The 22,395-nt window shown below is 35.3% G+C and overlaps 1 long non-coding RNA gene across 19 annotated transcripts in view; it reads left to right on the plus strand.

Annotated features, from left to right (window-relative positions):
- Positions 1-22,395, plus strand: part of LOC141416890 (uncharacterized) — a 609,433-nt gene that overhangs the window by 239,264 nt on the left and 347,774 nt on the right. The window contains exon 4 of one of the 19 annotated variants that reach the window (XR_012441502.1): positions 6,357-16,988. The exons of the other annotated variants lie outside the window; for them this stretch is intronic. This is a non-coding gene — a long non-coding RNA (uncharacterized lncRNA). Of the gene's footprint in view, positions 1-6,356; positions 16,989-22,395 lie in introns of those variants that run through there. 19 annotated transcript variants of the gene reach the window in all.

The raw sequence follows: 22,395 nt of genomic DNA on the forward strand, positions 1-22,395 counted from the left end.
TTTTTGTTGAAGAGGCTGCTATTTCTCCATCGTATATTTTTAGCTCCTTTGTCAAAGATAAGTTGCTCATAGTTGTGTGGCTTCATATCTGGATCCTCTATTCTGTTCCACTGGTCTTCATGTCTGTTTTTGTGCCAGTACCATGCTGTTTTTATTGTTATTGCTTTGTAATATAGTTTGAAGTCAGGTATTGTGATACCTCCTGCATTGTTCTTTTGACTGAGTATTGCCTTGGCTATTCGTGGCCTCTTGTGTTTCCATATAAATTTCACAGTAGATTTTTCAATCTCTTTAATGAATGTCATTGGAATTTTGATGGGAATTGCATTAAACATGTAGATTACTTTGGGGAGTATAGACATTTTTACTATGTTGATTCTACCAATCCATGAGCATGGGAGATCTCTCCACTTTCTATAGTCTTCCTCAATCTCTTTCTTCAGAAGTGTATAGTTTTCCTTGTAGAGGTCTTTCACATCTTTTGTTAGGTTTACACCTAGGTATTTGATTTTTTTTGAGGCTATTGTAAATGGAATTGTTTTCATACATTCTTTTTCCGTTTGCTCATTGTTAGTGTATAGAAATGCTAATGATTTTTCTATGTTGATTTATATCCTGCTACTTTGCTATAGCTATTGATGATGTCTAGAAGCTTCTGAGTAGAGTTTTTTGGGTCTTTAAGGTATAGGATCATGTCGTCTGCAAATAGGGATATTTTGACAGTTTCTTTACCTATTTGTATTCCTTTTATTCCTTCTTCTTGCCTAATTGCTCTGGCTAGGAATTCCAGTACTATGTTGAATAGGAGTGGAGATAGTGGGCATCCTTGTCTGGTTCCTGATTTTAGAGGGAACGGTTTTAATTTTTCTCCGTTAAGTATAATGCTGGCTGTAGGTTTGTCATATATAGCTTTTATAATGTTGAGGAACTTTCCTTCTATTCCTAGTTTTCTTAGAGCTTTTATCATGAAATGATGTTGGATCTTATCAAAGGCTTTTTCTGCGTCTATTGAGATGATCAAGTGGTTTTTGTCTTTGCTTCTGTTAATGTGGTTTATTACGTTTATTGATTTTCGTATGTTGAACCACCCCTGCATCCCTGGGATGAAGCCTACCTGGTCGTGGTGGATAATCTTTTTGATGTGTTGCTGAATTCGGTTTGCCATTATTTTGTTGAGGATTTTTGCATCAATGTTCATTAAGGAGATTGGCCTATAGTTCTCCTTTTTGGAGGTGTCTTTGCCTGGTTTTGGGATAAGTGTAATACTGGCTTCATAAAATGTGTTTGGCAGTTTTCCTTCCCTTTCTATTTCATGGAACAGTTTAAGGAGGGTTGGTATCAGTTCTTCTTTAAAGGTCTGATAGAATTCAGCAGAGAATCCATCAGGTCCTGGACTTTTCTTTTTGGGGAGACTCTTGATTGCTGCTTCAATTTCATTTTGTGTTATAGGTCTATTCAGGTGATTAATTTCCTCTTGGTTCAGTTTTGGATGATCATATGTATCTAGAAATCTGTCCATTTCTTTTAGATTTTCAAATTTATTTGAATATAGGTTCTCAAAGTAGTCTCTGATGATTTCCTGGATTTCCATGGTGTTTGTTTTATCTCCCCTTTTGCATTCCTGATTCTACTAATTTGGGTTTTTTCTCTCCTCATTTTAGTCAGGTTTGCCAGGGGTCTATCGATCTTGTTTATTTTTTCAAAGAACCAACTTTTTGTTTCATTAATTCTTTGTATGGTTTTTTTGGTTTCTATTTCGTTGATTTCAGCTCTTATTTTTATTATTTCTCTCCTTCTATTTGTTTTGGGATTTGCTTGTTCTTGTTTTTCTAGGAGTTTGAGATGTATCATTAGGTCATTGATTTGGGATCTTTCAATCTTTTTAATATATGCACTCATGGCTATAAACTTTCCTCTCAAGACTGCCTTAGCTGTGTCCCATAGGTTCCGGTAGGTTGTGTTTTCATTTTCATTGACTTCTAGGAACTTTTTAATTTCCTCTTTTATTGCATCGATGATCCATTCTTCATTAAGTAATGAGTTATTTAGTTTCCAGCTGTTTGCATGTTTTTTGTCTTTACTTTTGTTGTTGAGTTCTACTTTTACTGCATTGTGGTCAGATAGTATGCACGGTATTATTTCTATTTTCTTATATTTGCTGAGGCTTGCTTTGTGCCCTAGGATATGATCTATTTTGGAGAAGGTTCCATGGGCTGCTGAGAAGAATGTATATTGTGTAGAGGTTGGATGAAATGTTCTATAGACATCTACTAGGTCCACTTGATCTATTGCATATTTTAGATCTTGGATTTCTTTATTGAGTTTTTGTTTGGATGACCTATCTATTGATGATAATGGAGTGTTAAAGTCTCCCACAACCACTGTGTTGGCGTTTATATATGCTTTTAGGTCTTTTAGGGTATGTTTGATGAAATTGGGTGCGTTGACATTGGGTGCGTACAGATTGATGATTATTATTTCCTTTTGGTCTATTTCCCCTTTTATTAGTATGGAATGTCCTTCTTTGTCTCGTTTGATCAATGTAGGTTTGAAGTCTACTTTGTCAGAGATAAGTATTGCTACTCCTGCTTGTTTTCGGGGGCCATTAGCTTGGTAAATCTTCTTCCAGCCTTTCATCCTAAGCATATGGTTATTTCTGTCGGTGAGATGAGTCTCCTGTAAGCAACAAATTGTTGGATCTTCTTTTTTAATCCATTTTGTCAAACGGTGTCTTTTGATGGGTGAATTAAGTCCATTGACATTAAGTGTTAGTACTGATAGGTATGTGGTGATTCCTGCCATTTAGTTATCTTAGTTGTTTGAAGGTTTGATTGTGTGTACCTAACTTGATGTTACTCTCTACTGTCTTGCTTTTTCTTATCCTGTGGTTTGGTGCTGCCTGCCTTTTCATGGTTAAGTTGGGTGTCACTTTCTGTGTGCAGGATCCCTTGCAGAATCTTTTGTAATGGTGGCTTTGTGGTCACATATTGTTTTAGTTTCTGCTTATCATGGAAGACTTTTATTGCTCCATCTATTTTGAATGATAGCTTTGCTGGGTAGAGTATCCTGGGGTTGAAGTTATTTTCATTCAGTGCCCGGAAGATCTCACCCCACGCTCTTCTTGCTTTTAATGTTTCTGTTGAGAAGTCTGCTGTGATTTTGATGGGTTTACCTTTGTATGTTACTTGTTTTTTCTCTCTTGCAGCCTTCAATATTCTTTCCTTAGTTTCTGAACTTGTTGTTTTAATGATGATATGTCGTGGAGTAGTTCTATTTTGATCTGGTCTGTTTGGTGTCCTGGAGGCCTCTTGCATTTGTATGGGAATATCTTTCTCTAGATTTGGGAAATTTTCCATTATTATTTTGTTGAATATATTACGCATTCCCTTCGCTTGCACCTCTTCTCCTTCTTCGATGCCCATGATTCTCAAGTTTGGTCTTTTGATGGAGTCGGTGAGTTCTTGCATTTTCTTTTCACAGGTCTTGAGTTGTTTAATTAATAGTTCTTCGGTTTTTCCTTTAATTACCATTTCATCTTCAAGTTCTGAGATTCTGTCTTCTGTTTGTTCTATTCTGCTGGATTGGCTTTCCGTTTTGTTTTGCAGTTCTGTTTCGTTCTTTTTTCTGAGGTTTTCCATATCCTGGCTGTTTTCTTCTTTATTGTTGTCTATTTTTGTCCTGAGTTCATTTATCCATTTATTCATTGTGTTCTCTCTTTCACTTTGGTGTTTATACAGTGCTTCTATGGTTTCCTTTATTTCTTCTTTTGCTTTTTCAAATTCTCTATTTTTATTGTCTTGGAATTTCTTGAGTGTCTCCTGTACATTTTGGTTGACCCTATCCAGTATCATCTCTATAAAATTCTCATTGAGTACTTGTAGTATGTCTTCTTTTAAATTATTCTTGTAGGCTTCATTGGGTCCTTTGGCATAGTTTATCTTCATTTTGTTGGAGTCTGGCTCTGAGTTTCTGTTCTCTTCATTCCCCTCTGGTTCCTGTACTAATTTTTTGCTGTGGGGAAACTGGTTTCCTTGTTTTTTCTGTCTTCCTGTCATTGTCCTTGGTGTTGTTACTGTCCCTGTACTGTGTGTAATTAAGTATTTTCTAGCTTGTAATAATAACAATGGTAATATTGAGAACGGAAGAGTGAGCTGAGATGGAAAGCAAGAAGTTAAAGAAAAGGGGAAAACAAATATACAGACAAGAGGGAGAAAGCAGAACAAGGTATCAGACAAGAGAGTTTCAAAGGTATAAACAGGGAGTGTTAGTGTACTAATCGACAGTAAGCTGGTCCGCGTCTTCCCAAGCCGTATGGGCGCCGGCCACTGGCGGCCCCGGGGGCCTCCTCGGTTCTCCGTTTAACGTGAAGTGGAGATTCTCTGCACCGGCTGGAGATGTGGAGGAGTCAAAGTTATGCCTTTTCTTGGTGATTATGCCTGCAAAGTGTGTCTCCAGCGTCTCTCCAAGATTTCACTATAGGAGGCTCGCTTTCTGCTTCCTACCTCTAGCCGCCATCTTGGAATCTCCTAGCTTCTACTTTATTATAAGAGATAGTTTTCATAAGTTTACTCAATTCATTAAGAGAACAACAAAAAAGTAAGAGATATCTAATGTTTCCAAAGAATATTAGAATTTGAAATTAATAGTTTGATTTTGTGTTCTTTTATGTATATTTTTGTTTACTGATTATACATTCATGACATAATTAAAATGATACTTAATATCTCAAATAAATTCTTTCTTAATCACATGAAAATTTTAATTATCTGCAGCATTCAGTGATAAGAAAGTCAGCATCTGTTTATGAATTACTTATCAAAATATTATTTTTATATAATGAATTTAGCTAATATTGGGGAAAATGATTACAAAATTTTAACTCCCAAAACTTTCTACTTGTTTTTGACTATTTTACAAATGAAACCATATAGTATACATTAGGCTTAGATTCTTTCTTAAAATATGATACTTTTTAATTATCAAGGCATTCTGGTATAGTTTTTCTCATTCTAATTTCTGGATAGTATTTTACCCTATGAATATAAATTTGTCCATTTTGTTGTTGTTAATATTTGGTTAATTCAAAAATATTGTCATGAGTGTTTTTATATTTATATTTTGGTGTATTAACACCATATAAATACCTATTAATGCTCATATTTTTAGATGAACATGAGAGACTGAAACTTATTATCCATGTGTTTTACAGATAATAATACGTCTTCTAAAGTATTTGTACAAATTTATACTCATACTAAAAGAAACTTAGATTTTCAGACATTGCTTGTTCTACTAATTTGGTGTTTTCTGCATTATGTATGTGATTTTCTGATGACTAATGAATTTAAGCACCATTTTGTATATGTATTATCTTTTGAATATCCTAATTTGTAAAATGTTGTTTGAGTGTTTTGTCCATTTTGTCTACTGGATTGACAATTTTTATTTTTGATTTATAGATGTTTCTATATCTGTTCTGAGCCCTTTGTCAAATATACATGACAAACATCTTCATTGAAAATAAGTTTGCTTAGTTCTCTTAATTCTATTCATTTAACCATTTTTGAAGAAAATTTTGCCTGAACCACGGTCTTAAGGGTATTCTTTTAATTTTCTCCAAAAGCTTCATTTTTTAATTTACTATTAGATCTAAAATACTGTTGGAATATTATTTTTGTGTACTGTGGGCTTTTCAACATACATGTTTAATGTCCTCTCCCCAACAGTATTTCAGTGTAACTCAGTTCAGAAATCAAATGACCCTCTAAGTGTGGGTTTGTTCTAGACTCATTTTCTATTGTATTGGTCTTTTTGTTGTTCTCATTAAATTTCTTGCTAATCATGATGTTTTCAAGGTATTATTAACAAATCTCTAAAACACAGAACCCACTTACAATGCAATTTATTTTTTCATAATACTAAATATAAATTTACATTTGGACTTCTCACATTCAGTTAGTTCAACCAGGCTTTTGCCTCATACTGTGGCTAATGAAAAGTTCATTTTTCCTAGGTCCTGACAGCCAAACAATTTTCTTGTTATTCTCTGGTTTTTAATTATCTCCAACATGTTGTTTGTCTTGGTGAATTTTTTTTAGAACACTTGACCATTCAGTGTAGTTAAAACTAGATAATAGAAACTCCTAATCTTCTTAATTAGAAATATCATGTTAATTTTAATTGCTGAAAGGGAAATTATGCCCTTGTCTACTCTATGGATTAAAAAGCTTAGACTTTTATCTCAAGACAGCTCCTGATACAGAATGCAATGCAAGGTCTCCTTGAAACTGCACTTTCAACCTGAATTTGAAACATAAATGGAAATTTAATTTTATCTGTCATTTTTCTTCTTATAGATAAAAACTACAGCACATAAAAACTCTACACCGAATCATGATAGAGTAACAGAAATGAATTTACCCTCCTGTCTGAAACTAGATAAAACATATGGAAAATACTTTCACACATTTGCACAAGGCAAGAGAAGATAGGCATTCCAGAAAGGAGATGGAGGAACAGTGAGATGAGCCCCATGTTTGCCTCAGCTTATTGTCTGAAGAGAGTTTTCAGCTGAGGTGCAGAGTGAAGCATGGATGGCTTCACCCAAAGTGAAGATGATCATCGATCCTGCACTCCTGCACGTAGCTCAGCAGACGGTAGGGGACTTGGACTATGATGGGGAGGGCAGGCTGGTTTTAATTCTGCTGATTCTTTGATCTGTATTCAAATATTATAATTGAGTCTTTCTCTTTAATTGCCAAGTCTTTGACTCACTATTCTGTCTGAAATTTTTCTTATTCTGGAAATGTACAGCCCTGTCACTAAGGTCTGTTAAATAATTCCTGTCCCTTTTAAAGTTGAATTTAACATTTTTGTGAAAACGTCTATAAAAAGTCTTAAAGAACCTTTCAAAAATTTCACAAAGCTATTATTTTGACCAAAAATATATATTCATGTAGTTATTAGAGTGTCTATTGGCTGCCTGATTGACAGATAAAGAATCAAATAAAAGTAAATAATAATGTAATTTTACTTCATGTTCTTAGAAAGTGACAGTTTTATATGGGAATGTATATTTTATACATTTTCTTTCCATTATCAAGAATAAACAATTGGTGATTGAAAGAACTGATTTTAAAAAAATAACTTGATCCAAAGAAGTAAAAGAATCTGAATTTGATCCTTCACAATTTTATTAAAATGGATATTTGCAGCATAATTTTATTTCTTCAATTGATTCAAGATTGGGTATTCATCATTTTTTAGCTTAAGAAAATATGTCTTATATTAAGAATTAACTAGTAAATCCTAGCAAATAGTTATGTTCCTCACTTTAAATGAAGCCAATCAATCCAAATTTTTTGTTTGTAGAATGCTGAATTCCAACTGACATTAAATTAACATCAAATTCTCTAAATGTAAAAGAAATGAAAACAAAGAAAATCTCATTGATTTCAACAGAAGACACAGGAGCATTTGAAGTAATAAGGGCTAGTTTTCAAGGGTAATTAGAAAACTTAAGTTTTCTAGTAATTTTTGCCTTAATCTGACTGAGAACATACTCTGACTTCAGTGATGCTTCAGGGCAATTTAGGAAGGCCATGCTTCTCTCACCAAGTGGGAGTCCATGCTCTGATGCTTGCCAAATTGTGAAATAGACTAAAAAAATGAGCAAAGGAGTGAGATGATGATAAAGGAATCTGGGTATACGAATCAATGGGTTTGTGTCTCTGAACACCTTGGTAAACAAAGAATCATCATCTTTTTATCTTACTCCTTAACATTTTCTGCTAGACATGACACAGCCATTCTAACAGAGGTGAAGACACACATGGGCTGAATCACATGGATCTCATACATGATAAGTATGATATGGGAGCAGGTATATGCTGATTTCCAGGATTAATACTGGTTGAAATTCACGGTCAAGAATAGGATTCGAGTAGACCTCTTACCTCTCCTTTTACTTAGAATATTCTCTATACACTAATAGAGCAAACTTTTATTAATTTCCCTTCAACTCTATTCATTGTGATTCAGATATATTTGCTAGGGCTGCAATTGAGACAAGGTAAATAGATCATACACTTTTACCTCATTATCCTTTTATAATAACAAGGATATTTCTTTATTTTTTACCTCTAATATAGTACATTGAATAATCCTTTGGAAAAGAATTGTATTATAAAGTCTACTGATAACCTCTCAATGATGATAGATTTAAATTCTGAATAAGAAATGAAAAAAAAAGATAGAGATGATACTGAGCAATGGCTCACAGTCTCACCTACATAGAAGCCAATACAGTGGCAAAGGAATTTTCATTGTAGGGTTGATTGGGAAGAAGGTCAGAAGCAAAAAGTTTGAGTCAGTCTAGTGAGTCAGTTGGGTGGCAGGTAGATCCAGTCTCTTGTTGACTGGATCATGAGAAGTGGAAGTTATAGAGTTCTTTTGTGTAGATGTTGATAGTCATCATGCCTCTTTACAGGTGACGATTTCTTTTAAGGAGTGGTTAGCACGTTCTACACAGATTGTGAATTTGTGATGTGAACATGTCATTGACAGGGCTAGTTGGCTTCTTCTGTGCATGCTCATTCTTGAAAATTTGGTTTCAAATTTCCTTGAGTAGACTCTGGAAGACAACTTAATTACTTGTTTTTTTTTTTTAATCAATACTCTTTATTGGTCTTTTTCCTTCCTTTTTTTAATTGTTGTTCTGAGTGTGGGTAAACTGTAGCATTTACAAAGATTCTTACAATGTATCAAATACATCATACTTGAGTTTCCTCCCTCCTCTGATTCCTAGGACAGTTGCAACCGGTGTCATTTTTGTATTTACATACATGTGCATACATTGTTTACTCCATATTCATCTACCTACCCCTTTCCCTGCCACCTGCTCCCTCCCACCTGTGCCAACTGCTCCCACGTGTTCTGCCCCTCTGTTCTCCAATTTTGTAGAAGAAAAAACATAAAGAACAAGACACATGACACTTTGCTAGTTTGAAATAAAGATAGTTACACAGGGAGTTTCCTTGTGTTGTTCCCATGCATATGCGTGTCACAGCTCCAGTTGATTCACCTCTTCTAGACCTCTTCATTCCTCCCTAGTCTGCTTCCCATGGTGGCCCCAGATAGTTTAAAATTTCTATAATCATTCCTGCACAGTGAGCACATCAACCTCATTCAAATTTTTCGTTTTCTTCCCTTGCCTTATACCTGTTTTGCACAGCTTCCCTTCATGCAACTTTTGGCCTTCGGAGCCTGGCTAACTTCACTTAAGATGATATTCTCCAAGTCCATCCATTTCCCTGTGAATGACAAATTTTCATTCTTTGTGACTGAGTAAAATTCCATTCTGTATAAATTCCACATTTCTTAATCCATTCATCAGTACTGGGGCATCTTGGTTGTTCCCATAGCCTACCTATTGTGAATAGTGCTGCAGTAAACATGGGTGTGCAGGTGCCTTTGTTGTAACCTGACTCACATGCCTTTGGGTATATCCCTAGGACTGGTATTGCTGAATTGTATGGCAGATTTATATCTAGTTTTTTAAGGAGCCTCCATACTGTTTTCCATAGTGACTGTACTAGTTTACATTCACACCAGCAGTGTATGAGGGTTCCTTTTTCCCTGCATCCTCACCAACATTTGTTGTTGATGTTCTTGATGTAGCAATTCTAACAGAAGGTAGAATCTTAGTGTGCTTTTGATTTGCATTTCCTTTATGGTCAGGGATGGTGAGCACTTTTCATGTGTTTTTTAGCCATTTGAATCTTTCCCTTTGAGAAAGTTCTATCGAGTTTCCCATTTCTTTCTTGGGTCATTGAGTTTTGGAGAGTTTAGTTTTTGTTATATTCTGGTTATCAGTTCCTTGTCTGATGTACAGCTAGTAAAGATTTTCTCCCATTCTGTAGGTGACCACTTAAATTTAGAGACCTTTCCTTTTGTTGTGCAGAAGCTATTTAATTTCATGTAGTCCAATTTGTCCATCCTTTCTCTTGGTTCTTCTGAGGAAGTCCTTGCCTATGTCTATCCCTTCCAGTGTATTCCCTTCTTTTTCCTGTACTAGCTTCAAGGTTTCAGGTCTGATATTAAGGTCCTTAATCCATTTTGAGTTGATACTTGTATAGGGTGACAAACATGGATCTAGTTTCAGTTTTCTGCAGGCAGATATCCAGTTTTCCCAAAAACATTTGTTGAAGAGGCTGTTTATTCTCTATAGTATGTTTTTGGCACCTTTGTCAAAAGTTAGGTGGGCGTAGCTATATGGATTCATATCCAGGTTCTCTATTCTGTTCCACTGGTTCTCATATCTGTTTTTGTGCCAGTATCATACTGTTTTTGTTGCTATGGCTCAGTAGTAAAGTTTGAAGTCAGGTATTGTGATACCACCAGTGTTGCTATTATTTCTCAGTATTGCCTTGGTTATTCCTTGTCTTTTGTGTTTCCAAATGAACTTTAGGTTGTTTTTTCATTCACAGTTATGAATGTCATTGGGATTCTAATGGGAATCTCATTGAACATGTAGATTGCTTTTGGTAGTATAGTCATTTTTACTATGTTGATTCTGTTTATTCAAGACCATGGGAGATTTTTCCATCTTTTGTAATCTTCAATTTCTTTCTTCAGTGATTTGTAGTTCTCTTTGTAGAGGTCATTTATGTCCTTTGTTATGGTTATTCCTAGGTATTTGATTTTTTTTTTGAGGCTATTGTAAGTGGAATTGTTTTCCTATATTTTTTCTCAATCTGTTCATTGTTGGTGTATAGAAAGGCTACTGATTTTTGTAAGCTGATTTTGTATGCTGCTACTTTGCTGAAGCTGTGTGTGGTGTATAGGAGTTTTTTGGTTGAGTTTTTGTATCTTTTGGGTATATGATCATGTCATGTGTGAATAGGGATAGTTTGACTTCTTCTTTCCCTATTCATATTCCTTTTATTTCTTCTTCTTGCCTTATTGCTCTGGCTAGGAATTCCAGGACTATGTTGAATAGTCAGGAAAAGTCTTTCCTGACTTTGGGGGAAATGGTTTCATTTTTCCCTGTTAAGTATGATGTTGGCTGTAGGTTTGTCTTATATAGCCTTTAATATGTTGAGATACATTCCTTCTATTCCTAGCTTCATCAGAGCTTTTATCATTAAATGATGTTGAATTTTATCGAAGTCTTTTTCTGCATCTATTGAAATGATCATGTGGTTTTGTCTTTTTTCTGTTAATATGCTGTGTTACATTTAATGATTTGCATTGGTTGAACCATCCCTGCATCCCTTGAGTGAAGTTGATTTGGTCATGGTGAATGATCTTTCTGATATGTTGTTGGATTTGGTTTGCCATTATTTTATTGAGGATTTTTGCATTGATGTTCATTAAGGGGATTGACCTGTTGCTGTCTTTTTTGAATGTGTCCTTGTCTGGTTGTGGAATGTGTGTAATACTGGCTTTGTGGAATGATTAAGGCAGTGTTCCATCCCTTTCTATTTTGTAAAGAAGTTTAAGGAGTGTTGGTATTAGTTCTTCCTTATAGGTGTAGTAGAATTCAATGGAGAATTCATCAAGTCCTGGGTTTTTCTTTTTGCAGAGAGTCTTTATTGCTGCTTTCATTTTATTGCATGTTATAGATCTGTTTAGGTGACTAATATCCTCTTTGTTTAGTTTTGGATGGTCATATGTAATTCACTTGTTTATTTAAGAAATTCATGGAGCTGGTGGAGTGGCTTCAGTGGCAGAGTACCTGACTAACAAGCATGAGGCCCTGAGTTTTTGGCAGCCCCAGTGCTGTCAAAAAAATATTAAGGGAAATTGTATGAAGGAACATATATGTGATAACTCTATCTGATCTGCTCAATAAAATATATGAAAAAAGAAAAAATTATATCTACGATTGAGGAAATTTCTGAACTATTTTATTTATAACCATTAGTTTCTTCAACTTTAAAAAACATATAATAACAATATTGATTACATAGATTGTTTGGACAAGCCCATTAGAAGCTTCCTATAGAGTGCTTAGCACAGTTCTTGGATACAGTGAGTCCTTATACATGCCTTCTGTAGGGATGACAAAAGATTAGGAATAAACTCATATAGATTCTCATCACAAGAAAAGCTGAAATAGCTTCACCACAATCTCAAGAATCAAGGGAAAGTTTCCCAGAACTCTTGGAATCATGACAAGGACCTCAGGGAACAAAATACCAGAATGAGTTTTCCTTGCTCTTATAGTGACACCCCTGAGGTCCTAGATGTTCGTTGTAAAATATCCCATAGATAAAAGCATGGCTTGGGGAACAAAAAACTGGTGCTCCAGAGCCTACTTACAAATCTTTTACTTCTGAATTGCTGTGGAAATTTTAATGAGCTTCCCTTGTATTCACATCCTGTATCAGAAATGCAATGAAAGATTAAAGCTCTCCTGCTGTGTATCAAGCAAAGGCTGGCAAAGTCACAGATGCATTTGAGCTATTAAGTTCAAGTCTCAGCTGGTATGAAACTCTATCCTTTCCTAATTAATGGCAGTTGTCCCAGGACCACATTTTAAGATATCCCTTGACAGGCACTTAAGAGTGCTGACCAAAGAGAGCACCTTCTTCTATTAGTGTTACTTGTTATTTCTCTACATAGAATTGAATGACTCCAAGATCCTCTCAAGCCTCTCTAGCAAAATGTATTACTACTGTGTAGTGCCAGGGCAGCACAGAAGAAAATACTAAAAACTAGCTGATAGGAGGATTTTAACATGCTGACCCTGAAGATCCAGATATGTGCTTCATCACATTGTTTTGATAATGGTTGAAGGGAGAGTCTGGTTGGATGAATTGCAGAGGAAAACTAAGAGTCAAAGACCTGAACTCACTGGCAGAGAACAAGTACTCTTTAACAATACCTGAAAGATGGGTAGAAGCTTACAGGTGAAGCCATGGAATCCCAAATTTTAGAAATGCTTCAGGAGGAAGGATTATAAACAAAAGTATTCAGGATTATAGGGGAAAAAATACATCTCTAAAGTGGTGTGTGGTAGCTCACGCCTATAATCCTAGCTATTCAGGAAGTGGAAATCAGGAGATTCATTTTTTTTCCCCCATTGGTGACCTAAATGTGAATCATAATAAGAATGATACCAATGGTTCTTCTTGAACATAATTGGACTGCATGGAAAATTTGTGGCTTCATTTGAGTAAAAGTTAGCAGAGGAGGATTGGGTTCTACCCAAAAACATAAAGGTAATCAGCTAAAAAACCACAGCTGTACCCTTAACTGGAACTACTGAAACTATTCTGTGTAAAATGGCCAATCTACTGCAAAAATGTTACATAAGAAGAAAGAATCAAAGATCTCAAAATTGCTTTAGATTCCTGGCAATTTTAAATTTGACTAAAACGAGTCCAAACTTATCTCAACACACTAATGCAAGGCCTAGCATTTTAAATCAAGACTACTTAATAAACAAACCTAATTTTATTCACTAAGATTGTCCTTTTACCATTGTTAAAGAGTAAGTACTTTAGGAAATTCAAAGTGCACACTCTTGGAATGAACTGAAAGAGAGATCTGGCCAATGTTTTCTTCTACTACATTTGCAGTCCAATACAAGCTTCTAGGCTATTTCATCTCCTGCATAGGACAGAAGCAGAAACTATTAATCTTAATTTATGATATATCCCATCACCCTCTGAGGAACTGGGATAGTAAAATTTTGAGGTTGTACTATGGATAATATTTCACAATGAGTAGTTTATTCATAAATCCAATCCAGATCCTAGTACTACAGAATTAGGTAAAGGAGAAAAAAAATCAGAATAGGAAAGAAGTTTACTTAAGTTCCTGCAGCATCTCCTCCTCCTCTTTCTTATCTTCCCCACAATAATTTAGCAACCTAACCAATGTCAATCTGTTTTTATTTCTATATATATAAAGTTTTAACAGATATATTCAATATACAAACTATCTCTTCAGTCTTTTCTAATTCCAAAATTTTCATAAGTAAGTTTAATTAATGTCTACTGCCTATTCCAGTTTTGACCAGTCCACCTCTTTATGGGTGGATATGTACATGGTAGGCTTATTGTATGTGATGCTTCTTAGATCATTGTGATACTGCATCCCCAGTAAAATTACTCTTATGATCAGATGATATATAAGTAAAAGGTGCAAATTGAGTAATATTTTCTGAAACAGGTCTCTTAAAAGTCAGAACTTTGTCTCAGTGACTAGGCATACAAATCCAAATGAAGACTGAGAATAAGCTCCAGTCAATACCCATCAATAGTAAACAGAGATGTAAGTAACAGGCCAATGCACTTCACCTGCTACCACAGATAGTCAAAACCAGAATAATTCAGAACATATCCTATAGTTGCTTTTAGTTACTGATGGTCTTCTTGACAAACAGAATCTCTGTTACTCACATTTTCTTGGGATGATAGTGGGTTACATCTTTATTTTGAGGCTTGGTTTTTGCTTTGGTTTGGTTTTCACACTGTTTAAATGCTTCCATGGCCACTCACCTTTACACATTAAATAATAACCTCTAAGGAACAAATTAGACCTATATTATTTTTAACTTGTGATAAATTATCTTAGCAATGTTAACTAAGCATAATTGACATATAATAGGTTACAAATCCATAAAGTATAAAATGTGACACTTTTTATTTATGTACATCTATGGAACCATCATCGTCATTTTCAACATAAGCAAAATATTCTCCTCTCTTTTGAAATCCTTCCTCCAACATCTTTCCACACTCACTTTCCACAGTTATCAAGCAACAGAGATCTGCTTTCTGTCACTAAATTTGGTTTATATTTTTTAGAACTTTAGATGCAGTGGAATCATGCATAACATAAACTCTTTTATGATTAAGCTTCTTGCATTAGCACAATTTATCCATGTTCAAGAATATTATTTCTTATTTTATTTATTGGGTGACTTTTCATCATTTTTATGTTGATAAAAATTTAAGTGTTTTTAAGCTTTTTTAAACAATTTTATCTTTTTATAAGTCCTATTATTTTTGTAGTGAGGGTACAACATGGCATTTGCAAAAGTTCTTACAATATATCATAACTGAATTCACCCCCTCTATCACTTTCCTTCATCTGCCCCTTCTCCTATTCCCAGAACAGTTTCAACATTTTATTTTTCCATTTTTATACATGAGTATACAATATTTCCACTATATTCACCCTCCTACACCCTTTCCCTATATCCTACCCACTCCCATTGGTGCCAATCCCCAGACAGGACCTGTTTTACTTTCCTGTTTTCTGTTTTTGAATAAAGGCATTTTTGTTTGTTTAAAGATACCTATACAGGGAGTTTCATTTGACATTTCCATGTATATATGTATTATAAGGAAAAAAACAAGTTTTTATGAAAAATACTGAGGCATTAAAAGATAAGCTAACAAGACATTCTTAAGTAAACAAAAAATAAAGATCAAAATAATGACTTTATTTTACAAAATTGAATGTTAAATATTGAACAGAGATGAAACCTACAGAAAACTTAATGTTTTATGTATGAAAATATGGCAGATAAAATACATGCTATGTATAATAAGTAAATAAAATATTTTTAAAATGAAATTTTCCTATTAGGTAAGTATGTGAAAGTTAAAATCTGGAAAGAGATGGAAGATGACTTGAGATAATCTCAGTTGCCATATCTAAAGTTGTTGGGCCTGTCTTCTGGTGACAGAGAGAACTTCCAGTCTTGTGACTTTTAAAAAAAAAACAAAACAAAACACATAAATTGATTTTTAAAGGAATTTGATATCAAATCTCCATGCATCTATGCTGTCACTAAGTGAATTTTTATGGGCTTTAGCTAGCAAATGAATTTTCATAATTCTCACAGATAGGAAAGACATTATATCAAAACAGACAAGATAACTACAGGAGCAGATAAAGAGCAATGGAGTGAAATAATATGAGCAATGGAAAGGATGGTTTAACTTTTCCCTGACTCAACTGTTCATGTCAGATTGCTTCTCATTTCATAGAAATTTCTTTCAACATAGGACCATTGAAGAGTCAGTGTGCTAGAAGATGTTTTTTCTCCTTTTATATTTATACTATGTAGGAATTTTAATATGAATTAACTTGAAATCAGTTGCTGTTCAAAATTAGAGGGTTGAAATAAACCAGTGTTTCAGGTTGAATGGTCATAATCCCTCGTACCTCAGAACTTGACCTTATTTGAAGATAGGGTCTTTACAGAGATAATCAAGTTTAAGTATGGTGGATTTTTAGTCCAATATAACTGGTATCTTAATAAAAAAAGAGAAATTTGGAGACAGACTCCCATAAAGGGAAGACTTGACAAGACACACAGAGAAAATCATCATATGCAATTCTAGGACAGGGGCCTGCAGATCCTTTTTCAGAGCTCTCAGAAGAGCCATCCCTGTTAAAAATCACTTTTTTGCCCCTGCAATGGATTAAACCTCAGGCATGCTCACTAACCACACCCCAGCCCCCTGCCAACATCTTGATTTTAGACTTCTGGTTTCAAGCACTGAGGCAATACATTTCTGTTATTTAAGCCATTCAGCCTATGGAACTATGTTGTTGGCAGCCCTGGGAAGCTAACATAGCCAATACAAAATTTTACTTGGAGTTTTTGGGTTTAAGTTTTTTTCACCAGTTTTCAGCCATAAATACTTTTCAAAAATGAAGCTATTGAATATTTTGATTTTTTAAAAAATATATGCACTTCTCTGAAGTAGGAAGGCCACTATTCAAAAAAAGAAATTCAGATACATGATTAGATGGGAAGATATGGATTATCCATAACTAATTCCTTACAAATAGTCAATGTATTGTGAGAAAAAATGTAGCATTCAATAAGTTGAAGTTAAAAAAATAAAGAAAAAATGTATCTAACAAAAGACAACTAAATCCCAAACATAGCATCCTCCTGAGGAGAATGGTAAAGCTCTTTGCTTTTACAATCTTAGAACATTATAAGCATTCCAGAATTTCTCTTGCCTCTCCTCAGGATATATCTCCTTAATAAACCATAACGGAAACTTTAAATGTGTATCAGGGATCTCCAGCAGGCTGCTTTATGTTTTAATGTTAGGTAATATTTCAAATACACATTGAGTCGCACATTAAATAATTTTTTAAAAAATCTATTCACTCAAGTAATAACTAAACAAGCATCTAACATTTCAAAACAAGATAACAAAACACAGAACTAAATTTTGCATTTTTTTTCAGTGCTAGAAATCACATCCAGGGCCATATGAATGCTAGGCAAACACTCTACTACTGAGCTACACCCCCGGACCCCCAAACACATAACTAAAAAAGAAACCCATATTCAAAGTATACTAAACAGAAAAAATAAAGCTAAAATCATTTAACTATAACAGTTTCATGTCCTGAAATAATGGCAGTGTACTACTCATGCCTCATTCTATAAAAGATATCCTTGCTCTCATCTCAGTGTTATGAGTTCAACTTAACATTTATTTACTGAGCAAGAACAGTGACAGGTTCCACATACTCCTGCCATGGATTTCTTTGTCTGGAATTAGAAACAAGGCTAGTATAGAAGAAACCACAAAGCATTCACATAAAATCATCTTCAGATTTGTAAGAATTTTCAGATACATGTGATAGCTATGCAGAACATAAGACATAGCACGGATGACTGGGAATATAAAGACGTGGAAAGAAATTGTTGAAAGGTGGATCAATTACATTTGCAATGAGGTGACTGTATAGTTGAGAACAAGGATTCTTTGACAGTTTTGGACACAAATCTCCAAAGGCACTTACTTAAGGCACTGAAGGAGGAATGAGCTTAGTGCATCAAAGGGCAAGAGACTAGGGAGTCGAGGTGGGAGCAAACAGTAACACAGACAATGGAGATTGAAAAGGACCAGAAGGAAGGAAGTGATGATACTCAGAACTGTACTTGTGCTTTAGAATGGCATCTCCTGATTTATATTATTAGAAATACCACGTTGGCTGCTCTGAGAGGAATGAATTGTGGTTAGCGTACAGTAGATGCTCAGCATTTGCTATAAGACTAAATAAATAATTTCTTGTGTTGCAGTGGTCTGTGTGAGGAGTCTATGGAATGATATATTTAATAATGAATAATATTTTTAAGCATACCTGTCCTATATATCTCTCGGGGTCCAAAGTAACAAAACATCTTTGGAGAGATAAAATAATGACTTGAGCAATTACAATTACACTTGTAATTGTAAAAGTATAAAAAAGAAAACACAGAATAGAAAGAGGAAAAAAAAGTCTAAATACACCATTACCTTACAAGGCCTATGAATCAGATATAGCAGCTTGTGAAGTTTTAATTGACTATTATACATCTCTGAAATTATACATTTGGTATGGATATGTCCCTGAGGATAATACAACTTCCCCATTAATGATGATTAACATAGAAAACATACTTTGCCTCATTAAAATTCATTTAACAATCATTCAGTCTTTAATTTCTTCGGGGGCTGTAAAAAAATGAATAAAACCCAGTCCCAGTGTCTAGCTGGGCACAGTGGCCCCTCCAGACATCTGCATGGGAGGTTCCATTCTTGTTCCTTGATAGAGCACTGAAATACAGGGTCATTCTTTTCTTTCTTCAAAAAAATTGTCATATGAGATAGTGTGATTGTTAAGTCACATATTAAACTAAGATAAAATGACAGAGAGCAGAAGTGCACTCCCTGGGCCAAAAGACAAGTGAGGAAAATGAGTCTGTGGAGTGTAAAGAGTAGTCAGAGAAAGGGTGACTGTGCCTTTCTCTTTACAGCTGACCACCCCAAATCACCTGATGCAGGTCTAAACAGAGCAATTCCAAAAGCATCCTGTTCCTATCCTTCTCTCTGCCCAGGTGAGGGTTGTTTGGGGAAGTATTTAAAAATTCACAGAAAACTTATTTTATAAGGAGTGATCTAAGGAATGAAAAATACCCTGCCTCCAGTCTCCCATCCTGGTTTGGGCAGATCCATCCTGGTTCCTGGCCCAGCTCCAGCAGGTAATAGATTGCACTGAGCGTCACAGGCCATGTGGCTAATGGGAGGCAATGGGTGCAGAACTCACCAGCTGTAACTTTAAGCCTGGGTATTACAAGGCTGATGTTGACTGAGCTGGCTACAGGGCCCTGAGTTGAACCTAGGCTGGGCACTGAGGAAAATGTAGAACTTTTATTTCAGGCATACATATGGGGGGTCTCTTTCTTTGTGTTTACAAACATGAAGTGAGCCTGCTGAAGTGACTAAAAAAATAGCTATAATAAAATATGATAAAACAGAATTGCATACCAATGGTGACTGGTAGCGACATCCTCCTAATAGTTCTGCTTACCTTTCTGAATGCTCTTGCCTTCCTGAGTCTCAATGCCTTTAACCATGTGAGGATAGAAACAATATTAGTTTCACATGGCATGGCCCAAAGGATTAATGCTGTCACAAAGCTGATATCACCAATCTTGGTGTGGCACTCCCTGCATTCTAGTTTCACTGGCCCTAACATGGGTGCAACAGAAAACATCAGGGAAGACAGTCATTGTTCCCTGGTGTTCAAAGTCATGGAGGTCCTCCAAGAAAAAAGGGGCATTTAATATGGTCATAAAAATCAAGCATTAAAAAATAAGTAAAATAGGAGGACTGCTGTTCAATGTCATTCCTGGAAAAAAAATCAGTCATACCCTATCTCAACAAATAAGTTGGGCACGGAGGTACATGCTTTAACTCTAGCTATGTGGACACTGTAAGCAGGAGACTCATAGTCCAAAGCCAGAACAGGCAACAAGTTAGATCTTATTTGAAAAATAACTAAGGTAAAAAGGATTGGGGGCGTGGCACAAGTGGTACAGCACTTACTTAGCTAGTGTGAGATCCTGAGCTCAAAACTGCAGTATCAACCAAAGAAGATAATTAAAATGAGCAAAAGAGTGATGTTTACAAAGTGTATGTGAGCTGAGGGTTGATTGCGAGTTTGGAAGTTGAAGACTACTTAGTGATTGGTCTGTGGAATGACACTTTTATAACATGTAACTGCATGAGATTTTTACCTTGTGGGAAACTGGGTATTATTGAACTTTTTTTCCCCCCTGAAACAGAGTCTCATTATGTAGCACAGGATGGGCTTGAACTTATGATCCTTCTCTCTCAGCCTCCTAAGTCCTGGAATTTCAGACATGCACCACCCTGTCCTGCTCATTGAACTTTTTAAAAAAAGATTGGCAATGACCTATTTGGAACAGTGTTTTAGAAATATCATTCCCACCTTAGGTGACTTCTTCAAATGAATTGTTAAGCATCAAGCATTTCTCTAGTGATAAAGCCATCACAAAACAAAAATGAAAGCATGAAAAGGTTCCTTCCCAGGAAGAAAACAGTGGTGTTAGAGGGTAGAATGTGGGGCCATAATGATTCAATCAGGTAAAATTCAGGCCTTACTTGTAGGACATTCAACTGGGTGTGATATTTATATTTTGTCTCTTTTGTTTACAATTTTGTTCATGTTTATGTCTACATAATTTGTGTTTTACAGCCTACGTCAATAAATTTAATATTTTACACTCTTTGCAACAATAAAAATAAAATATTAAACACTCATAAGAAAAGTTATGAGATTGTGACTACAACAGATATGTAAATAGCAAAGCCTCTAAATCACCAGGAGCAAGTGTATGGCCTGGTTTCTACAAAAATGTCCATTGGATTGGATTTCTGAGATTTTAAAAAATACTCTAGATATCAATGTCCATACTTGAGTCCATTTTCACAGCTCCGGCGGCAGTAAACTGTACCTTGCTTGTTTTCTTTCTTAGATTCTTTTGTGCATAGTGCCAAAGGCTCTAGTTACAGAGTAGAGAAGGAAGGAAAGAAAAAAGAAAGAGTACTCAGGATTTCAGTGCTGAACTTATAAAACTCAACAGTAGTGAATAATTTATTGCCTATAATATAAGGCCCCCCTTGCATGTTTTCTAAGCACTGGATGCCAAACAGCAAAAATGAATAACAAAATCCAAGTCATTTTTATTACTACTTTATTGTCCCTGTGTGACACATTTCTGGGCGTTTTATTGCTTTTCCACTTTTGTCCAACCTAATAAAAGAGTCTGATACTTCTTTCCTATCTAAACAATTCAGCAGCAACTGTGAGGATAATAAAAATATGATTTACAATCCATTTGGATAATTCCTTGAAGCAGGTTTAGAACTGTCTCATAAGTCTCATCTTAATGTGAAATAATATAATTCATGAAGTCTTAATGCTGGAGTGAAATTAAGGAAAAAGTCTAGTACAAAGCGCTGTATTAGATCCAGGTGGAAGGAGGCTTAAAAAGTTGTAATTAAAATTATTCTCATTTGCAAAATTGAATATGAAGAAAATATTTTGTGTGAAATGTTTTAACAAATATTTTAGAAAGATTTGCAAGTATGTCAATGGATACCAAAAAGACCAGAAAACTTATTATCCAACATGAGAAATAATAGTTTTTCTGGCACAATATGATAAATCACAATAAACCCAAACAAAATAGGATTTGATGCCTTCAATGATATGCTTTGCTTAAAAATGTCACTATGATGCTTGCTGCCTCTTGTGTGCTTTTATAGTTCTTTCTGCACCACTTCCCTATTTGCAATTCTTTAATGGCATCTATGTTTGTCACTTTTCCACTGGGACAAAATACCTGAAATAACTTAGAAGGAAGGCTTTTTTTTTGGCAGGTTTCAAGAGGCCTCAGTCTTTGACTGGTTGGTTTTGTTGCTTTAAAGCCTGTGGTAAGGCAGTCCGTCATAGTGGGTAGCACGTCATGACACAAGGCATGTGGTGGTCAGAAAGTAAAGGAAGAGGGAGATAGGTAGCAGCCAGAGTCTTAAATTTCCTTTGAGGGCACACCCGCACTGACTATACTACCTTCCACGAGGACTCACCACCTAAAGGTTTCAATACTTCCCTAAGGTGCCATAGGCTACTGACCAAACCTTTAATACGTAGGGTTTGGGAGACATTTTGGATTGAAACCATGTCAGCATTCCATTGCATTTGCAATATACTTGCAGTGTTTAGCCAGGTTTATAAACCTACACGGTCCATTCTGTTTGTGCTTTCCTAACCTTGACTGTTACTAAAACTACTCTAGTCATACTGGGCTTTCTCCCCCTCCTTGATTTTCCCAAGGTAATTTTTACCACAGCTCTGTATATTCTTTCTGTGCAAATTGCAGTTCTCTCAGATCTGTGTCTGGATGGTTCTTTTTCTCCACTCATGTCTCACTCCAAATATGAGGACTCTCTGACTTCCCAACCAGAAGAAGCTTTCTCACTCCTAAGTTTTTAAGCTCTTTTAGCCTCATTACCTTGTATAGGATTTTTTTTCCACTTGTTTAACACTAGG

The sequence above is a fragment of the Castor canadensis genome, chromosome 14 (assembly GCF_047511655.1).
Source record: "Castor canadensis chromosome 14, mCasCan1.hap1v2, whole genome shotgun sequence".
Lineage (NCBI taxonomy): Eukaryota > Metazoa > Chordata > Mammalia > Rodentia > Castoridae > Castor > Castor canadensis.